This window comes from Tachyglossus aculeatus, chromosome 1 (assembly GCF_015852505.1).
Source record: "Tachyglossus aculeatus isolate mTacAcu1 chromosome 1, mTacAcu1.pri, whole genome shotgun sequence".
Taxonomy (NCBI): domain Eukaryota; kingdom Metazoa; phylum Chordata; class Mammalia; order Monotremata; family Tachyglossidae; genus Tachyglossus; species Tachyglossus aculeatus.
This window is the reverse complement of record NC_052066.1, coordinates 163,331,732-163,338,143: the sequence shown is the minus strand read 5'-3', so window position 1 is coordinate 163,338,143 and position 6,412 is coordinate 163,331,732.

The window sequence follows — 6,412 nt, the reverse complement described above, 5'->3', positions numbered from 1 at the left end:
ACCTCCTACCATTCCTTTCCAAACTCCTTGAATGAGTCGTCTATACGCGCTGCCTCAAATTCCTCAATGCCAACTCTCTCCTCGACCCCTTCCAATCTGTTTTCCATCCCCTACATTCCACGGAAAATGCCCTCTCAAAGGTCACCAATGACCTCCTGCTTGCCAAATCCAATGGCTCCTACTCTATTCTAATCCTCCTCGACCTCTCAGCTGCCTTCGACACTATGGAAGGCACACTTTCTCCTCAGCACGCTATCCAACCTTGGCCTCACAGACTCTGTCCTCCCCTGGTTCTCCTCTTATCTCTCCGGTGGTTCATTCTCAGTCTCTTTTGCGGGCTCCCCCTCCCATTCCCTTACTGTAGGGAGTCCTCAAGGGTCAGTTCTCGGTCCCCTTCTGTTCTCTATCTACACTCACTCCCTTGGTGAACTCATTCGTTCCCATGGCTTCAACTATCATCTCTATGCTAATGACACCCAAATCTACATCTCTGCCCCTGCTCTCTCTCCCTCCCTTCAGGCTCATGTCTCCTCCTGCCTTCAAGACATCTCCATCTGGATGTCTGCCCGCCATCTAAAACTCAGTATGTCCAACACTGAACTCCTTATCTTCCATCCCAAACCCTACCCTCTCCCTGACTTTCCAATCACTGTTGAGGGCACTACCATCCTTCCCATCTCACAAGCCCACAACTTTGGTGTCATCCTCAACTCTGCTCTCTCGTTCACCCCACACATCAAATCCATCACCAAAACCTGCTTGTCTCAGCTCCGCAATATTGCCAAGATCCGCCCTTTCCTCTCCATCCAAACCACTACCCTGCTGGTTCAATCTCTCATCCTATCCTGACTGGATTACTGCATCAGCCTCCTCTCTGATCTCCCATCCTCCTGTCTCTCCCCACTTCAATCTATACTTCACGCTGCTGCCCGGATCATCTTTGTGCAGAAATGATCTGGGCATGTTACTCCCCTCCTCAAAAATCTCCAGTGGCTACCAATCAACCTACACATCAGGCAAAAACTCCTCACTCTCGGCTTCAAGGCATTCCATCACCTTGCCCCCTCCTACCTCACCTCTCTTCTTTCCTTCTACAGCCCAGCCCACACCCTCTGCTCCTCTGCTGCTAACCTCCTCACTGTGCCTTGTTCTCACCTGTCCCGCCATCGACCCCCGGCCCACGTCCTCTCCCTGGCCTGGAATGCCCTCCCTCTGCACATCCGCCAAGCTAGCTCTCTTCCTCCCTTCAAAGCCCTACTGAGAGCTCACCTCCTCCAGGAGGGCTTCCCAGACTGAGCCCCCTCATTCCTCTTCCCCTCCTCCCCCTCCCCATCTCCCCCACCTTACCTCCTTCCCCTCCCCACAGCACCTGTATATATGTTTGTACGTATTTACTATTCTATTTATTTTATTTTGTTAATATGTTTTGTTTTGTTGTCTGTCTCCCCCTCCTAGACTGTGAGCCCACTGCTGGGTAGGGACTGTCTCTATATGTTGCCAACTTGTACTTCCCAAGCGCTTAATACAGTGCTCTGCACAAAGTAAGTGCTCAATAAATACGATTGAATGAAAGAATGAAAGGCTTCTTCACCCTTCAGGAGTACTTTGGTGGGGAGCACAGAGACACAAGATGTCTTTGATGATGTGCGGAAGCTTTGGGTTTATTGGTTTTCTGCACAACTCTGCATTTCTTCCACCTTTACATCTCACCACCTGTTCACTCCTGTTCCTTAATTTAGTTTGCAAGTCTTTCTGCAGGTTTCTGAAATCCTCACTTTTGCCTGCCTAAACTTTTCCCAGAAATATTACAAATTGAGCAGAATGATTACCTGATCACTCATAACAATATTTGTAGTGTTTAAGTGCTTACCACGTATGCGCACACAAACCACTGTGTGGTAGGCTGAGATAGAGCATATGCAGATTGGACATGTGCATGCCTGTGCCTACCAACTGCAATGCATTGTATTTCCCAAGCACTTAGTGCAGTGCTCTAAACACAGGACTTGTCCCACTTGGAGACCACAGTCTATGGGAGAGGTGGAATAGTTATTTAATCCCCATTTTACAGATGAGGAAACTGTGGCCCAGAGAAGTGTTTACTTGTCCAAGGTCACTCACCAGACAAGTGGTGGAGCCAAGATTCAAAGTCAGGTCTGGTATTTCTGTATGCTTTTGAAACTTTACAATGCTTAATATAATCAAATGATGAGTAGCAAGGGCGTAAAACATTATGCTAATGGTGGATGTAATACTATCTATAAAGTTGTAGCAAAAATATCAGTCGTGATAACTCCAAGCCATCTACCCCCCACTCTTAATTCTTATCAAGTCAACAATTGATATAAAGCAATTTTCCCATAACAACATTCTCTTCCAGAAAATAACACATCGTTAGTGCAGAGTGTACTATATTATTGATCAGAAGCCAAATGTTCTGCACACAATAGGGGCTCAATAAATACTGTTAATATTAATATGGATACTGTGGAGAGGAAGTCTAGGGAGCAAAATAAGTCTGTGACTCACTCATTTTCAGCAGCCTATGATACACTCAAATATCTCACCACCTACAGCACGCTCCATATCACTCCTCTCAAAACAAAGCAGGAATCCTGCAGTTGACTTGCAGCCAATTTATGACCCTCCATTATAGAAGATTAGGGCAGAAAGCAAATCCAAAGAAGAATGACCTGGCTTAGAACCCTCTCCCCCACTAAATTTGACAGATAAGACCACAGACCTCCCTATATTCAAAGCCCTCCTGAAAGCCCACTTCCACCACCCTGTCCTCCCTAATAAATTCCTAGCATCCCAAATACTACAATTCCATAAGCTATTATTATTATTATTATTATTATGGTATTTGTTAAGCAATTACTACATTCCATGCATTAAGTGTTGGGGTAGATATAAGTAAATTGGGTTGGACACAGTCCTGTCCCACCTGGGGCTCACAATCTTAATCCCCATTTTACAGAAGAGATAATTGAAGTCCCGAGAAGCAAAGTGACTTGCATAAGGTCACACACAGACCAGTGACAGAGGCAGGATTAAAACCCATGACCTCCTGACTCCCAGGCCTGTGCTTTATCCACTACGCCATGCTGCTTCTCAGCAGCTATATTCTTATACTCACCAGCATCACTTGAGTGCATATGCTTAGTCAATTTTATATGCAGTTATTTATTTTGATTGCCTGGTTTGTAAATATTTTTTTTATGTCTCTCCCATTAAAATCTTAGCTCTTTTTAGGAAGGAAATGTATTACTTGCTTGTTTTATATTTCCCAAGTGCTTAGTAAGGTGCACTGCACCCTGTGACACTTTGGTAAATATTTTCACTACTACTATTACTACAACTTTTTAGAAAGGGAGACAGGATTGGGTGAAAGCAGTCTATGAGCCAGTGGTGAAGGCAGGATGGGATCAGAAAAGGTAGTCTAATAATGGCAGTCACATCATTCAGAGGAGAAGTAGCATGGTCTAATGGAAAGATCGTAGGCCTGGGAGTTATGGGACCTGGGTTCTAATTCTAGCTCTGCCAATTATGCGCTGTGTGACCTCGGGCAAGTCACATAGCTTCTTTGTTCCTCAGTTCTTTCAAATGTAAAATGGGTATTAAAAACCTGTTATCTCTCCTACTTAGACTGTGAGCCCCATGAGGGACTAGGACTATGTCCAAACTAATTAACTGTACCTACCCCAGCACTTAGAATAGTGTTCGACACACAATAAGTGTTTATCAAATACCATAAAGAAAGAAGAGGTGTCGGGGGCAAAGGAAATACACTAGTGATGCTTATCTGGTGCTCAAGAAGAGAGGCATGACCTCTATGACCCTCTCAAAAATTTTACAAGACCTTCATGCAATGAATGAGAAGTACTGAGCCAGTGTTCGGTCCTGAGGAATCAGGGTAAGGCTGAATCAGAACCATCTCAAAGCGAAGGGAGTCTTTCCTATGTCAGATCTCCAAAGGAGATTTCCACATCCACAATAAATCATTAATCATATGTTAATGTGAATTAGGCCAGAGTATCAGTTGTTTAGTTCCAATTTCTAACAAAATGTTAAAAGTTGGGCTCTTTTGCCTCTTATAAGCTATGCAAATTACTAAGCATTAGGCTGTAAGGTTTCAAATAGTGAAAATATCCAAGATCGTTTGTTGACAGGAGCTTCTGGGCAGCTGTGATAACAAATCCCTATAAAACAAAGAAAAGTCATTTCTGGCTATGTATTCAATTTTGGATGTAGAAGAGAGTGCACCCTTGATGCATTTTAGACCTTCAGCAATAGTTTCTTTGTTAACTTCCTATGACTGAAAGTTCTCTCTTCAAAGCATTTTGTTTTTCCTTTAAGGCAGTCTTCTGCTTGGTGAACAACCTCTGTTAATTGAGGCTTTCTGTTGTCTAAGCAAAGATTATTACCACAAGGAAGTGAGTTAGTGACTTCCCTGCTTGTCTTTGGAAGCCCTACTTAGGATTACTTTTACCCCTCTGCCTTAGTGCCAAGAATATAAGAAAGCAGTAGAAAGATTCCATGTGTCATTCTTTTCTTTTAAATATTTGCAGCAGAAAGTCACACCAGAGGAAATAATACCTAAGATCTGAGTTCAAGCCAGTTCTGAATGAAGTCTACTCTTGATCTTTTACTGAATATTGTATGGGTTGAAAGGACTGTAATTAGTGGGTCACCTTAATTGGGGGGCCCAGGATAACAGTCAATCATGTTTATTGTGAGCTTACTGTGTGCAGAGCACTATACTAAACACTTGGAAGAGTACATTATAATGGAGTCTTTAGACACATTCCCTGCCCACACTGCACTTACAGTTTAGAGGGGATGACAGGCTGACAGGCCAAGAAGTATCCCACTCTACAATTATGGATTGTAGCTGGCAAATTATCTTGGTTAATAAACATTATTCCATAGCACTATGGATTCCCATTTCAAGAATATTTGTCACTGTACTATATTTTTCTCCCATTTCTCATTTTTTTTCACCGGAAGGCCTAACTCCATTCTGTGTCTAATACTCACAATATACAGTGTATTCCTTACTATGTGGATTTAGACCTCTAACAATTTTGCGGTATCTGTGTGCAAGTAGATGCTTGCCGAAAATGATGGAACAAAACTACAATTCTATTCAACTTGAGCACACATGCGTCTTTTTTTTCAGTCTTTCTAGTGGTTGTCCTTACTATGACAAGAGTTCAAAGACTCAAGTCTTAAAGGGCTTTGGGAGAGACAGAAATAGTAACTAGTTTTCCTAAATACAAGTCAAAAGCCTTTGCTCATAGATCATGCCACAACTCTGCTCTGCCTCTGTTTTTTTTGAGGCAAAACTACAAAGGACAAGGGGCATCATCTGAAATGGAAACTAGTTCTTTGGTGTGATTTGAGATTTGTTAACTTTTCAAACATGTCACTATCCTATTCCATGCTCCCTCTGTACTTCTGGGTTCCATCTGGCATGACTATGAAAGTGCCAAAATACCAGAAGGAAGGTTGTTCTTGTAGGAATTCCAATCCAACCAGAGCCTGATAAAACTCTGGAGCCAAGATGTCCTCGTGGACTAGGAGGCCCAGTGCTTCAAACCAACTATGTCCAACCTGATTAGTTTGTATCTACCCCAGTGCTTAGAATTATAATAATAATTATAAGTACTTACTATGTGCTAGAAACTGTACTAAGTGCTGGGGTAGATACAAGATAATCGGGTTAGGCACAGTCCCTGTTCCACATAGGGCTCACAGTCTTAATCCTCATTTTGCAGATGAGGGAACTGAGGCACAGAGAAGTTAAGTGACTTACCCAAGGTCACACAGCAGACTTGTGGCAGAGGCAGGATTAGAACCCATGACCTTCTGACTCCCAGGCCTGTGTGCTATCCACTATGCCATGCTGCTTAGTGCCTTGAACATAGTAAATGCTTAAAAAAATCCAAGAAATAAGTCACTCAGTGGCAGTTATCCCTTTAGACAAGCTCACTGTGGGTAGGGAATGTGTCTATTATATTGTGTTGTATTCTCCCAAGAGGCTCTGCACCCAGTAAGCACTCAGTAAATGCAATTGATTGATTGATTAATAGTGTGGTGAAAATTGCTTCTCCAACTTGGCATAGTTCTATAGCAAATGCTGACTATGAAAAGGAGAAGGCAGAGGGACCCTCTGTTCTAGGTTCTCTTTCTACACTAGTTTTAACCCATGTTCATCAGAGGTCATAACCAGCATATCCCTAACAATGAATCCTTTCAATCTATTAATTTAAGAGTCTAAGCAATTTGAGTCATATTTTCCAATTTGTTTTATTCTTAGTTTGTCATATTATTTAATAGTAAACAAGATATCATGGTCAAAAAATTAAAAGTTCCAAAATGGCCCCAAAATAAGTTTTAAGGAATATAT